The sequence below is a fragment of the Elaeis guineensis genome, chromosome 11, assembly GCF_000442705.2.
Source record: "Elaeis guineensis isolate ETL-2024a chromosome 11, EG11, whole genome shotgun sequence".
Taxonomy (NCBI): Eukaryota; Viridiplantae; Streptophyta; class Magnoliopsida; order Arecales; family Arecaceae; genus Elaeis; species Elaeis guineensis.
Window position 1 is genome coordinate 117843273 of NC_026003.2, and position 15596 is coordinate 117858868.

At 48.0% G+C, this 15596-nt stretch overlaps 1 long non-coding RNA gene across 1 annotated transcript; it reads left to right on the forward strand.

Annotated features, from left to right (window-relative positions):
* The first annotated feature begins 5554 nt into the window (after nt 1-5554).
* Nucleotides 5555-6074, forward strand: LOC105037425 (uncharacterized). The gene is made up of 3 exons (XR_012135274.1): nt 5555-5620; nt 5780-5881; nt 5975-6074. It is a non-coding gene; the product is annotated as an uncharacterized lncRNA (long non-coding RNA).
* Nucleotides 6075-15596: the final 9522 nt, after the last annotated feature.

The window sequence follows — 15596 nt, forward strand, 5'->3', positions numbered from 1 at the left end:
CTAACCTTCCGTTTCTTTTCTTTTCCTTTCATTTTTTACATTGTTTTTATTTCTCTTAATGTTTACCTGATTCCGTTCACTTAATGAAATCTGGAAGGGGTTATCAGTTACCCTCCCTGGTTTCCTTTTTTTTTAAAAAAAAAAGAAGAAAAGAAATTTGTATGAAACATTATTTCAATTAGTTTTTCTGCACTGATCAAACATTTGTTCGATATCCATTGGCTCCAACGTAAATGTCCCTCGAATGGAAGTTGGCTGACTTGTGGTGTTACAACTTGGTTCCTATTTTTCATGCAAAAACAAATTTACAAGAGCTTAAGTTGAAGGTTGCTTAAGTTGAAGGTTATAAAGTAAATTGCATGCAGAAGTTTTAATTATTCAGGATGATAAAAAAGATAGCTTGCAACATTCTTTAACCCTTCTTTGAGAAAAAACGATGGGGGTATTTGCCGCTACTAGTCACTCGTGTCAAACACTTGAGAAGCGCACGAAACATTACAAATGGAAGAAGAAAAAAGCAATTATGTAATCATATCCTAGTTTTCTGACGCATGAAGATTGTAGACGTTTTCTTACCTTTTCTTCTTTTTTTTTTTGGATATGAATTTTCTTATCGGCAGGATGATGCAATTTTTTTTCCTAAGGGCTGCTCACAGGGAGAGGATATCATCCAAAATAGCTGGCCACAAAGTGTTATTTGAGTTATTTGGTTCTGCATGACATTTAAGCTCTACCTATCACATAGATAATGGGACTAAACATATGTCTGTGGGTCATCATAGGCTCCCTCTGTTCCCTCCATTTAAATCTTCACGGTCTTTGATTGAATAAGTCTTTAAATACATTCAAATTCAATCATATTTATCAGAAATCTAATTACAAATACCAAGATTAATCTATAGTTAATCCATACAAATCTATGCTATAGTATTCTGTGGTCTATAAGGGACATAGTCTAAATTTACTTTAATATCATTTGTAACAATTCGAAATTTCATCTAAAAATATTAGTCGGAAGCCAAATTCTATATAAATATCCAAATCCATCCATCTCATAGTTGATTCGGAACTAAATATACGCCCACATAGATCTTCATATCTACGATAAATGGTTGAAAGGAGAATTCCTAAAGTTTATAACTTCATAGAATTTCAAAAATAATTCAAATAACTTAATAAAAAAAAAAACAGATAGAAGGTACCACCGTAACAAGGATCTCATTAGAGGAGATAATAATCATTAATATTTCTAACAAAAATGAAGTGCCTCCCTTTTTCCCTTCTTTGCTTGCCAATATTCATTCATCTTTCCAATAAAAGTGAGGTGCTTCCTTAATGATTCAAATTTCATATATATGAGCCCTATCAACCTGTAGATCATAGGTGGCCCTCCCACTCACTCCAATAATAATGCAGTGCTAACTCATGGAGGATGCAAAACTAGGAGCCAGCGTGATGGCGCGTCGAGCCTCGTGTGACTTGGGGATCATGGGCACGTGGTCTGCCTCCAATTACTGAGCTATGAAGGCCTCAATCCATATGATTTACCTACTTAAATACAGGTCATTAGGGAAATTTGGCTCCAAACCTAATTCGCACGCATCCCCTTGTTACTTGCCTGGTTGCTTTCATCTTTCATGTGACTGGTTTTAGATTGGAGGATGATGCCACTAAGCTAGGCGAGCAGCATTTGCTATGTGCCTTAACCAATCGTTGTAGGTGGATTAAAGTTTAAGATGATCACGGTATGTAACTTATATGTACGTTATAGTGATGACTTTGTTTTAGGTTTCCGCTCAATAAATGCAATATCTTGTAAGTGACGTGGAGACCCAAGATTACGGTAATATAGCAAATTTTGTCATAGTATTTTTATATATACACACTACAGTAAAAAAAAAAATTAATCATCATTTTTTGTAGATGTTTTTTTGAAAGCGTCGGCAGGTTGCGCTGACCTGCCGACGTTTTTAAAAAGCATCGTATTTTTAACGACGCTTAGAAGCATCGTAAAATTTCAGCATTATCAACGCCGACGCTTTTAGCAAAAACATCATTAAATAAAGAAAATACCGACATTTTTTTGCGTCATTATTTAACGACGCTAAAAAGCGTCGTTAGGTTCGCTTAATTCGATCCCCATTCTTCCGTGCCCTAATCTATCTGCCGCCGCCCCTCCCATCCATTCCTCCCATTCTCCCGTGCCCTAATTTCCTCCCGGCCCCCATCTCCGTCGATTCTCTACCGCCGGCGCCGCACCCGCCGTCCACACCGCACCACCGTCCGCCGCTCCCCTCTGCTGCCGCATCCATCTACGCCGCACCCGCGCCGTCCACGCCATACGCCGTCCACCCTTCTCGAAGCCACCCCACTGGCCCTCCTCCTCTCCCCCCTCCCGGCGCCATCTTTGCAGGCCCAAAAGACCCCCCCGATCCCCCTCCCTGACCTGGCCGTATCCCACCATCCCCCTCCCCGACGCCGTACCCCACTGCCCCCCTCACCCCCCTGCCCTCCCAGCCCGACCACTAACCCAGCCGATAGGTGGCCCCCCTGTCCTCCCTCCCCGACCTTCGACACCCATTTCCGACACCGCACCCCACTGCCCCCTGGCCCGGCCACCGACCCAGCCGACAGGTGGCCCCGCTGTCCTCCCTCCTCGACCTCCGACACCCATCTCCGGCCCTCCCAACGGGCCGTGCTCCTTGGCCCCCTTGCTCCCCGATCGCACCGCCTTCCTTCCAACTACCAGTGCTCCTCCACCCCCTCACTCTCCGATCTTTGGTATATAATTTGAATTTTTTTAATATATTTTGGATAATTTAAAATAGATAAAATATATATTAATTATTGACTGTCATATTTTTTATTGAATGCAGGTATTTGACGAAAACAATATCATCCAGTATTTTCTTGTATTATTGTCCACTGTAAGTAATTCATTTCTTTAATAATATTTTATTTTTTAGATTGGAAGATTATTCTTGTGTATGATATTATTTGGAAATGTACGTAGTAGTTAGAGGATTTAGATAATATTTTAATTATTTTTGTTAATTATTTTTAGATTTAATTGTGATGCCTTAGCTTTTGATGGCTAGACTGACTTTGGGAAAGAGATTGTTTATTTTATTGTATATGAAAATTTTGAATGACTTGGTTAGGATGCATGCTAATCCTAAGGGTTTATTTTATTGATTCTTTTATTATTTGGTTACCATCGAATAATTATCTAATTTAATTGTTAAAAGTTTATGACACAGTGCATAATATTTAATTAACATGCATGAGACTTAGGTCTCGGCCTTGCACGCTCGGGTCTTTGGTCTCAGTTGGCATCGAAGGCATCCAGCCCTACGCGCTCAGGCTGATGAAAGATGCCAGACAATGTTAATTATGAATTAATTTAAAAAAAAATTATATTGCATAGAATCATAGATCCGTCTTTTGATTAATGTACATATTCTATTGTATCCGTACATTTATTTATTTTTGTACGGATAAAAGAATTATGTACATTAGTCAATTGATTGTCCAGTATGGACAGTTTGAAAAATATGAGTAATTCTATAGGTCATTACAATAATCAAATGATATGCTGAGGGTTTGAAAAAAATTTCGGACGGTATTTTTTTTTTATTCTCCCTATACGGGAGAACTAAGAAAAAATACTGTCGAAATTTTTTTCGGCTCTTGTTACATATCATTTGATTACTGTAATTGACCTATAGAATTAATGCATTTTCTGAATGGGATATGACCTTCTTTACCTATTAGTTGATGATAGCAAGCATTTACTATGTAAACCATATCATATCTAGATGTATTTTTGAGTCTTCAAGTTATATAATGAACTACAATAGCTGTTATTTTTTTGGATTTTATGAAATGACTGATATTTTTTACTCATTGTATTAATATAGATTGTATAATTTTTCTTATTTTTAGATAAGTTGCAAGTTCAATCATTTTTATCCTACAATGGACAAAAGTTGAATAAATAAACCAAAGAATAGTAAATAATATTTAGATGGAGTTCATGACTTCATTAAATTTGGTATGGAGAAAAGTAGTTTGAATGGAAAGATTTTATGTCCATGTCATTAATGTGTAAATAGTTCTTCTTTAGATCCACAAATTGTTGAAGAACATTTGGTATGGAATGATTTTTTAAGAGGTTATACCAACTGGATTTTTCATGGAGAATCTATGTTGCCATCATCAGGTAACCAATCCCTGACTCATTTTGGATCCACTAGCCTACAAGATAATTCTGCAAGAGATGATGATATAAGGGGTTTGATCACAGATGCTTTTGGACTTGATGTTCAAAATTTAGGAGAATCCAGTAGTATACAAGAAATAGTTGGGATATTTGATAGATATATGCATACGGAACGTATGCATGTTGAGGAGCCTATACATACATCTAATGATGAGACAGCTCGTTATCACACCTTAATGAAAGATGTAGATAAAGAATTATATCCGAATTGTACGAAATTTTCTAAGATTTCTTTTCTTGTACATTTATTCTATTTAAAATATTTGAATGGATGGTCTAGAAAGAGTTTTACCATGCTGCTCAAGTTATTAAAGGATGCATTTTCAGAAAGCACTCATTTACCACCATCGTATTATGAAGCCAAGAAAGTAGTAAAGAAATTGGATCTTGGATACGAAAAGATTCATAGTTGTCCGAAAGATTGTATGTTATATCAGGGTGAAAATGCTAATCAAGAGTCATGCAATGTATGTGGGTCTTCAAGATGGATAATATAAAAAGAAGATCGAGATGATGTACTGAATGAATTGGATGCAACGCGGAGTAAAAAGAAACCGACGAAGGTATTGCATTAATTTTCTCTTATACCTAGATTGAAAAGGATTTATGCATCATCAAAAACAGCTTCATCAATGAGATGGCATGATAGCATGTACACAACAGTCCAGTAAACATTTATGGAAAAAATGAAATATCTTTTTTGACTTACCTTATTGAAAACATAATCTTATTCGGCACAATCTTGATGTCATGCATATAGAGAAGAATGTTTGTGATAATTTACTTGGAATATTTTTAAACCTTGATGGAAAGAGCAAAAATAACATGAAGGCGCATCTTGATTTAAAAGAAATGAGTATCCGACAGGAGCTTCATCCTAAAATGCTTGTTAATCACTTATATAATTTATTTCATTTAATTTTTTTTTTTATAGAGCAAGTTTGTTCTCCCTCCATCCACTCATGATTTTGTAATGAAGTCTCTCAACCGCAAATGGAAAGAATATAGAGCACAATTGAAGAGGGACTATATGAGACAGGGTATAACAGAGGAGGAGGTTGCTAGAAATTATCCTCCTGATGTATCCTCTCATTAATGGATGGAGTTGGTTCATTATTGGTTCTCCGAGAGGACACATGTATATTATCTACTTATTATTTTTTTTTTAAATATTTTATAAAAATATTGATTTATATTGTATATTATATATTATACATATAACAAGTTTTTTACTTTATTTTACAAACTTATTCTGCTATTGGTAGAGCTGCACGAGCAGCTCAGTCTGTTCCTCATACATCAGGGTCGAAGAGTTATGCACGACTCCGACAGGAGTTTGTATGTTCCTTAAACTTTTATAATTAACTTTAAATTTTTATGTTGAAATATTTATATAACTAATACATTATGTATCGTGGACCATGTCTGTATCATGATACTTATATATTTTTTTAAATTGTTATAACTGTTTGCTTAAAATTAAAATTATTTGTGTAGGTGGATGAGCATGGGAGGGAACCCGATAAAATGGAGTTTTACCGAATGACTCATACTCATCAGGATGGTACTTTTGTTCGAGATGAGTCGAGAGATTTATATGTACGGTATTATTAATATTCTATTTTTTGCAATGATTTTAATTTAATTTTATTAGCTATTAATGTATTACTCTTATTTTCAAAATAAATGCAGGAGAGGGCTACATCTCTCATTGCGGAGCATGACGACGAGTCTGCAGCATCTACGCAGCAGAGCCATATCGAGGCCGAGGTGTTCACAGAGTTGATGAGACCAGAGTACTACGGCCGAGTGAGGGGTTATGGAGTAGGAGTCACCCCCACTCAGTTATATGAGGTTAGTAGATATACGCAGCATGCTGCAGTAGATGCTCAGGATTCACGTATCCGCAAACTCGAGGCGGAGATACAGAAGATTAGACAGAGTCATGCCGCTGAGATGGAGGAGATGCGACAGAGCCGTGCCGAGATGCAGGTCATGAGGAGATAGATTGATCGGCTTACATCTTTATTAGAGATGTATGGCCCATCTCAGATAAACATATATTATTAAATATATATTTTTGTATTAATTTAATGATCTATATATTTTTATTTATAGATATGCAAATCAAGCTTTTCATATGTTTCTTGTAGGCTCGTGGCACATCAAGCACCCATCGAGACGGCGGCACGTCACGTGGAGACAGCGACGACCATCCGCCTGCAGATTGACATCATTTTATTTTTATTGTAGTCTTATATTTTCTGCTTTTAGTTAGGTTAAACTCTTGATTGTAATGGACGACTAGTATTTTATTTTTATTTATATAAAATAATATTTTTTGGTTTTGTTAAATTTGCTATTGAAGTTTGCTTTTGGTGTGAATGGTGGTGATTGTACAGATTTATGTTTGAATAATTGATATAATTTTGTACAGGAATGTATGTATTTTTTTTTTGTATATAAAATCTGTATATTTTTTTTTCTGTTAAAAAAATTAACGATGCTTATAAGCGTCGTTAATAGACTGATTAACAATGCTTATAAGCGTCGCTAGTGACTTAACTGTCGACGCTTCGAAAAGCATCTTGGTAGAGTGGAGGACGCATTGTCATTAACGACGCTAAAAAGCACCGATAAAATTTAATTTTACGATGCTTTAAAGCGTCGTTAGAAAATATTGCGACGCTTTTAAAAAGTATCGGCGCTTTTCGTCTCCACTCTTACATAGACGACGCTTTCGCGATGCTTTTTGAAGCATCGTAAAGCTTATTTCCGACGCTTATTAGCGTCGTAAAATACCTTTTATAGCATCGCCTTTTACCATTTTCACTGTAGTGGTATGACTTTGCTGTTCATCATCTCCCTCAAGAAGACTGCATTTTTCATCATCATAATGTTAATCGCATGCACTATTGGATTTTGAACAATTAGTGAATAAAACTTTGCTAAGTGCACATTTAATAAACATATACAAACATACATACATACATACATACATACATATATATATATATATATATATATATATATATATATATATATATATATATAGAGAGAGAGAGAGAGAGAGGAGCTCTGTGGAAGGATACATAATCTTAGATTTCTCGTTATATGGTAGTAGAGGATATGGTGCTACAACTTAGACATGCAAGTCAGTCATTTTCTACCTTTGCTTCCCTAGAGTTCACTTTCCCTTCCAAAACAATTTGGAGAACAAATTCTTAAACGAAGGGAAAAACTTATATGATCTTTAGGATATTTTTTGCTTATATAAGTGTTGGGGGATACCCACCGACCGACCGACTATCGGAGGGCCCGACCGTCTGGCGGCCCGACTAACCGACTATCGGAGGGCCCGACCTGGCAGCCCGGCCGACTAACCGACGACCCGACGGACGACTCTGACTGGCCGATCGTAAGTCGGGCGACAGACCGACGGACGCCATCAGCGGCTAACTGCGGCCATTCCACGGTCCATTCCCGACCGACTAAACCCAGAGGTCCGGTAGCCGACCCACATGAAGCTCGCCGACCGACGGAGGAGTCCGACGCCACTCTGCTGGCCACCGACCCTGGGTCGGCCGACTCCACCAATCGCCGTACGGCCGCCAGACGTTGTCAGCTCTGACACGGACATGCGGCACAGTTACCTAGGGGCATTGTCCCGCAGAGAACCGGGTCAACCCTGGTGATTAGACGGCTACACGGCGACATGACATTTTCACGGCGGCTCTGACAGCCTACAGTGAGTTGACAGTTCCTCACTTGTCCGCGCCATTAATGATGGCGCCATACCGTGCTCCACTATATATACCGGGGAAGGCAACAGTGCAAGGGATCGATCCGCCCGTCTCTCCCACATACGCAGGCTCGCCCCTCTCTCTCCCTCTCTCCCTCTCAGAGCTCTCTGTCTGCATTTCACTGTTGCCCAGTCACCTCTCTGACTTGACCGTCGGAGGGTCCCCGCCGGAGCCGCCTCCGGTCAGTGCGGACTTCCTTTTGCAGGTGCACGCTTCCCGGCGATCGGGCGACGAGGCGATTGACCGCAACAGATTGGCGCGCCAGGTAGGGGACAGCATGACAAAGACAAGAGCTCAACGATCGAGAGTCACTGGGTCGGCAAGGCGCTCTTCCCGCCGGGAAGAGGCCTCTCCACCACCACCGGCGGCGGAGCCTAGCTCTCCGCGCCCTGCAGTGACCACGGAGGCCCAGATTGCGGCCATCGTACGGCAGATGACCGTACTGACCGACGCAGTCAAAAGCCTCCAGCAACAACCGGCGGCCCGGCCTATGCCTTCCAGGAGCAGCCGCCGACGGTCGCGCCGACCCCTGCCGCCTCCAGGCGAGCACTCCCAACAGCGCTCCCACGGGGAGGAGGAGGGTCGACCTCGGCGCGACGACCGACGGTCCCAGCGGCCCTCTCCTTCCCCGTTGGAACGGGCGAGGAAGGAAAAGCGGCCGCGCACACCGTCGGCCTCTCCTTCAGAGTCTTCCGGAGGCTCCACTCCTGGGGTCTCCCAGCATCGACGAGCGGACGACTACGAGCGACGGTTCGAGGAGATCGACCGCCGACTCGCCCAATTGCAGATGGACGGCCAGAAGTCTTCGAACGACGTCGACTTCCAGACCGCCCAACCTCTCTCCCGACTGGTCCTCGACGAGCCGATTCCCAGTCGGTTCAAGATGCCGCACGTGGAGCCCTACGACGGCTCCACCGACCCAGTCGACCACCTCGAGAGCTATAAAGCTCTCATGACAATTCAAGGGGCAACCGACGCTCTTTTTTGCATCGGTTTCCCCGCCACACTTCGCAAGGCTGCCAGGGCTTGGTACTCCGGTCTTCGATCGGGCAGTATCCATTCCTTCGCGCAGCTCGAGCACTCGTTCGTGGCCCATTTCAGCACCAGCCGAAAGCCGCCGCGAACGTCGGATAGCCTTTTCTCCCTCAAGCAGGGGGAAAACGAGACGCTCCGACACTTCGTGGCGCGATTCAACGCTGCCACGCTCGAGGTCCGGGACCTCAACGAAGACATGGCGGTTTCAGCCATGAAGAGGGGCCTGAGGTCGTCCCGATTTACTTATTCTCTGGACAAGACCCTCCCCCGAACATACGCCGAGCTACTGGAGCGCGCATACAAGTATATGCGCGCGGACGAAGGAGCGTCCGACCGACGCTTGGTCGAGCCCAGGGGTCCGAAGGAGAAGCGAAGAAAAGGTCGGGAGCCCGCCGAACCAAGCAGGCCCCCGGCCGGTAGTCGGCTTTCTCCACCCCGACAGATCCAAAAATCACCCCGCCGACAGACTCCGAGGTCGGTGCGTCCCAGGTATGACTCCTACACTCCTCTCTCCGCTCCCCGTGCGCAGATCTTGATGGAGATCGAAGGGAAGGAATACCTGCGACGGCCTCCGCCTCTGAAGGCAAAGGGCCTCGACCATCGGAAGTACTGTCGGTTCCATCGGAGCCACGGCCACGACACCGAGTGATGCATCCAGTTGAAGGACGAGATCGAAAATCTCATCCGCCGAGGGTATCTCGGCAAGTTTCGAAAGGGTCCGCCGACCCGACCGACTGCCGATCGACGCCCCCAGCCGACTGAAGAGGCACCGACTAACCAGCCGACGGCCGGAGTCATCAACATGATTTTCAAGCGGCTGGGATCGGGGACGTCTACAGGGGGGGAGCCGACGAAAAAGCCACGACCGAACGACGTAATCACCTTCGCGGAAGACGACGTTCGGGGCATCCAGACTCCCCACGACGACGCTGTTGTTGTGTCGGCGACAATAGCCAATTACGATGTAAAACGAATTTTTGTTGATAATGGAAGTTCGACAAATGTTTTGTTTTACTCGACCTTCTCCCGAATGCGACTACCGACGGATCGACTTAGTGGGGTCTCCACGCCCTTGATCGGCTTTGCCGGAGACACCGTCACGACAGAAGGAGAAATCACCCTGCCCGTGACGGTCGGTACCGAACAACGGCAAAGCACGGTCTCCCTCATCTTCGCGGTCGTCCAAGTCCCTTCGGCCTACAATGCCATACTCGGGCGACCCGGACTGAACGCCCTCAGGGCGATCGTCTCGACGTACCATCTCCTTGTTCGATTCCCGACCAGAAACGGAGTCGGGGAGATGCGCGGAGATCAACAGCTCGCCCGACGATGCTTTCAAATCTCCGCCCAAAGCAACGAGACAAAGGATCCCCTGACAATCGACAAACTGGATCAACGGGAGGAGGAAGAGCGGGGTTCGCCGGCCGAGCAGCTCGAGGCGATCCCGATAGGAGAAAATCCCGACAGAAAAGTTTGGGTCGGGTCTCAATTGCCCGACGCCGAACGCCACCGACTGGCGGAGCTCCTGACGGCCAACGCCGACATATTCGCATGGTCGGCAGCTGATATGTCGGGCATCCCTCCGGAAACAATGACTCACCGACTCAACATCGATCCGACGATGAAACCGGTGAGGCAGAAGAAAAGGTCCTTCGCCCCAGAAAGGCAGAAGGCCATCGACGAGGAAGTGGACAAGCTGCTCGAAGCGGGCTTCATTCGGGAATCCACGTATCCCGATTGGCTCGCCAATGTCGTCATGGTCAAGAAAGCCAACGGGAAGTGGAGGATCTGCATCGACTACACCGACCTCAACCGAGCATGCCCGAAGGATAGCTTTCCGCTCCCAAAGATCGACCAGCTGGTGGATGCGACGTCCGGATTTCGACTGCTCAGCTTCATGGACGCCTTCGTCGGGTACAATCAGATCCGGATGGCGCCTGAAGACGAGGAGCACACCGCGTTCGTGACCCCCAAGGGCCTCTACTGCTACAGGGTGATGCCCTTCGGATTGAAGAACGCCGGTGCCACCTACCAGCGACTCGTCAATAAGGTCTTCAAAGATCAGATCGACCGCAACATGGAAGTGTATGTGGACGACATGCTGGTGAAGAGCACGCAGATCCCGGACCATGTTCAGGATCTCGGGGAGACCTTCCGCACCCTTCGACGACACCGAATGAAGCTCAATCCGACCAAATGCGCCTTCGGGGTGACCTCGGGGAAGTTCCTCGGATTCCTCGTTTCTCAGAGAGGGATCGAGGCCAACCCTGAGAAGATAAAGGCGATCCTCGCCATGCGTCATCCGAACACCAAGAAGGAGGTCCAACAACTGAACGGGAGAATCGTCGCTCTTAGCCGATTCATTTCCCGATCAGCTGAAAGGTGCCTCCCGTTCTTCAAAACCTTGCGCCAGGCGAATGGTTTCTCTTGGTCGGATGAGTGCGAACAGGCCTTTGAAGACCTGAAAAAGTACCTGGCTTCCCCGCCGCTGCTCGTAAAGCCGCAGGTCGGGGAGACCTTGTATCTCTACTTGGCCACATCTTCTGAGGCGATCAGTTCGGTGCTCGTTCGGGAAAACGAGTGCCGAACCCATCAGCCCATCTACTACATCAGCAAAGTGCTCCACGGCGCCGAAGCCAGATACTCGGAGACGGAAAAGATGGTCTTCGCCCTGACCGTCTCCGCGCAACGGCTCCGCCCATACTTCCAGGCCCACGCCATCGTGGTACTCACCAACCAGCCCCTGAGGGCCGTACTGCGCCGACCCGACACATCCGGACGACTCGCTAAGTGGGCAATGAAGCTTAGCGAGTTCGACATTCAGTACCGACCAAGGCCTGCCTTGAAGGCTCAGGTCTTGGCCGACTTCATCGCCGAATGCCCGACGACCGACAAAAGGTCAGGAGCTGAAGGCCCGGGACGAGATTCGGTCTCTGAGCGGGACCCGATCTCCACCTGGGTACTTCACATCGACGGAGCCTCCAACGCTCAGGGAAGCGGGGCCGGGCTCCTGCTCACGAACTCGGACGGGGTAGTCACCGAATACGCCCTCCGGTTCGACTTCAAGGCCTCCAACAATCAAGCCGAATACGAGGCACTCCTCGCGGGCTTGAGGATGGCGAAGGAATTGAGCGTCGACAGCCTCCGGGCATTCTCCGACTCTCAGCTGATCGTGGGGCAGGTCAAGGGCGACTTCGAGGCGCGAGATCCGACCATGATCAAGTATCTTCAGAAGGTAAAGGATCTCGTGGCCCGCCTCGAGTATTTCGAGATCTCCCACATCCCCAGGACGGAGAACGCCCGTGCCGATGCTCTCTCCAGATTGGCAACGTCGGCCTATGATTCTTTGGGTCGGACGTTTGTCGAAAACCTCCAACAGCCGAGCATTGATCGGGTCGAAGAAGTGCAGCAGCTAACGTCCGAACCAAGTTGGATGGACCCGATCGTCCGGTACTTGTCCGACGGGACCAGTCCCAAAGATCCCGCGGAGGCCAAGCGACTCCGATGGTCGGCGTCACAATATGTGATCATGGACGGCCGACTCTACAAGAGGTCGTTCTCCCTCCCTCTGCTCAGGTGTTTGGGACCGACCGACGCCGACTACGCTCTCCGAGAGGTTCACGAAGGAATTTGTGGGAATCACTTGGGGGGCAAGTCCTTAGCCTTCAAGGTCTTGCGACAGGGCTACTACTGGCCGACCATGAGAAAGGATGCGGCAGAGTTGGTCCGAAGGTGCGAGCCATGCCAGAAGTATGCCAATATTCAGCGCCAACCGGCCAGCCAAATCGCTCCCATTGTCGCTCCGTGGCCCTTCGCTCAGTGGGGAGTCGATATTCTCGGCCCCTTCCCACCGGCGTCGGGCCAAAGGAAGTTCATCATTGTCGCCATCGACTACTTCACGAAGTGGGTCGAGGCCGAGCCCTTGGCGCAGATCACCGAGCGGAAGATGGAGGACTTCGTCCAAAAGTCCATCATCTTCAGGTTCGGATTGCCGCACACCATCATCACCGACAACGGACGGCAATTCGACAACCAAGACTTCAAGGACTTCTGCGCCAGGTTCCACATCCGTCATCGACTAACTTCAGTCGGGCACCCACAGTCCAATGGCGAGGTCGAGGTGACGAACCGAACCTTGCTCCATGGACTCAAGACCCGACTGAACGAAGCCAAAGGTCTCTGGGTCGACGAGCTGGGCTCCGTCCTATGGGCTTACCGAACGACCCCCCGTGTCCCGACCGGGGAGTCGCCGTTCAGTTTGGCCTACGGGACAGAAGCTATGATCCCGCTCGAGATCGGCCTGCCATCTTCAAGGGTCGAGCAGTACCGCAAGCCGGACAACTCCGAAAGCCGGAGGGCCGACCTAGACCTCCTCCCCGAACTGCGAGATGAGGCTCAAATCCGAATGGCCTCATACCGACAGAGGGTCGCCCGGTACTACAACGCCAAGGTCAGACCAAAGCTCTTTAAACCTGGCGACCTAGTCTTGAGGAAGGCGGAGGTGTCGAAGCCCTTGGACCAAGGGAAGATGGCTCCCAACTGGGAAGGACCCTACAAGGTTGCTGACACCTTCGGGCCGAGAGCCTATCGGCTGGAAACCCTTGAGGGAAAAACCATTCCCCAGACTTGGAACGCCGACAACTTGAAGCTGTATTACCAGTGAATTCTGTAATTCAATCATCGGAATACAAGTTCAGTTTGAAAAATCAGAGTTCTAACTCTTCGACTACTGATCGGCGCTCAGCCCCGACGCATCGACGCGGACCTGGAACCGACGACACATCGGCCCCTTACTCGGACCGATGCATCTACGATGACGGGAGTTTGTACTCCTTCTACGGTCGAATTTTCGGGCAGAATCCATCGGCCGACTGATCGATCGGGCCCCGACTGAAGAAAGGCTAAAAGCCCACGCGGCTGTTGCCGCGACATTCCGACCAGGCTACGACCGGTCGAGGGATATTCGGCTTACCACCGTCTATCACATGACGCGACCTTAGTCGCACCCACTACTCGCCGACCGACCTGCGGCCGGCTGAACGACACTCGGTTCGCCACTGTCTGTCGAAGGACATGAGAACCCGACGCAAGAGCTTGGGGATCCGACTTACTATCGCTCCCCCGACACTGCGCCGGTCAATGTTCGACTGAACGCATCTACGGAAGTCCGACTACCGAACCTTACCAGGTTCGATCGGATTTCGACTTAACAGATGCGCCCGAATAACGACTACAATTATTGAAAACCGACCTAAAGTCGGGACACAAGCTACTTCGGAGCTGTGCAAGCCGGTTAGGTCCTACCGACTTACCCGAGTTGGCGACTTCTCTAAGTTGGCGACTAGGGTTCGACATTACAGCGATAAGAAACATTACAAACAAGAAGCAAAAGAGAAGACAATTTCATTCATTGATTAAAAGAAATTACAAAGTCGGGCCGAAGCCGATTACATGTATTTTCAAAAAGGAACCGAAAGAAAGGAAAGGAGGGAAGAAAGCAAGAAGGGGAAGGAGGACCACGAACCCGATGGACCCTCCGGAAGTAGAGAAGAGCTCTGCCCGCGATGACCGAAAGATCGCCCGGACAGAGTTTCCCCAGCAAATGGCAAATGTGGGTCAGGGTCCGGGAGGTCCTATATATATAGGGCCGACCGACGGCCGAGATGCTCCCGCGCCGACCAAGGTCCTCCAGATGCGCGACGCGTGGCGCCCGCCGGTTGGCTAAGGATACGGCGCGCTTCGCCCCGGGACGCCCGCACCGCCCGCATTTAATGCCGGAGCGGGCGCCGGCCAACCACCTTGACACGCGGCGCGCGGGGGTTGGCTCCGCAGTCGGCCGCCCGCGCCGGTCCGCGTTCCCGATGGGACGCCTCATCCACGATCGGCGCCGAATATCCGATCGACTGACGCCGTATCGTCCGGCACCCGATCTTCTGGCACCGACGTGACGACTGACAACGACAAGACGTGGCGTCTGACACCTGACGCCGGCGCGACTTCCGGCATCGACTAGACGTTCGGATCACTGGGATTCGTGAGATGTCTGACAACGGATCAGCCGGCGGTACGGTCGGATCTGCACATGCGACAAATCCACTCCCAGTCGTCCGGCCTTGCTACCCGAATGAAGACATCGACCAGCTCTCCACCCGACTTGGGAGTGGAGGGGGGCAACTGTTGGGGGATACCCACCGACCGACCGACTATCGGAGGGCCCGACCGTCTGGCGGCCCGACTAACCGACTATCGGAGGGCCCGACCGTCTGGCGGCCCGACTAACCGACTATCGGAGGGCCCGACCTGGCAGCCCGGCCGACTAACCGACGACCCGACGGACGACTCTGACTGGCCGATCGTAAGTCGGGCGACAGACCGACGGACGCCATCAGCGGCTAACTGTGGCCATTCCACGGTCCATTCCCGACCGACTAAACCCAGAGGTCCGGTAGCCGACCCACATGAAGCTCGCCGACCGA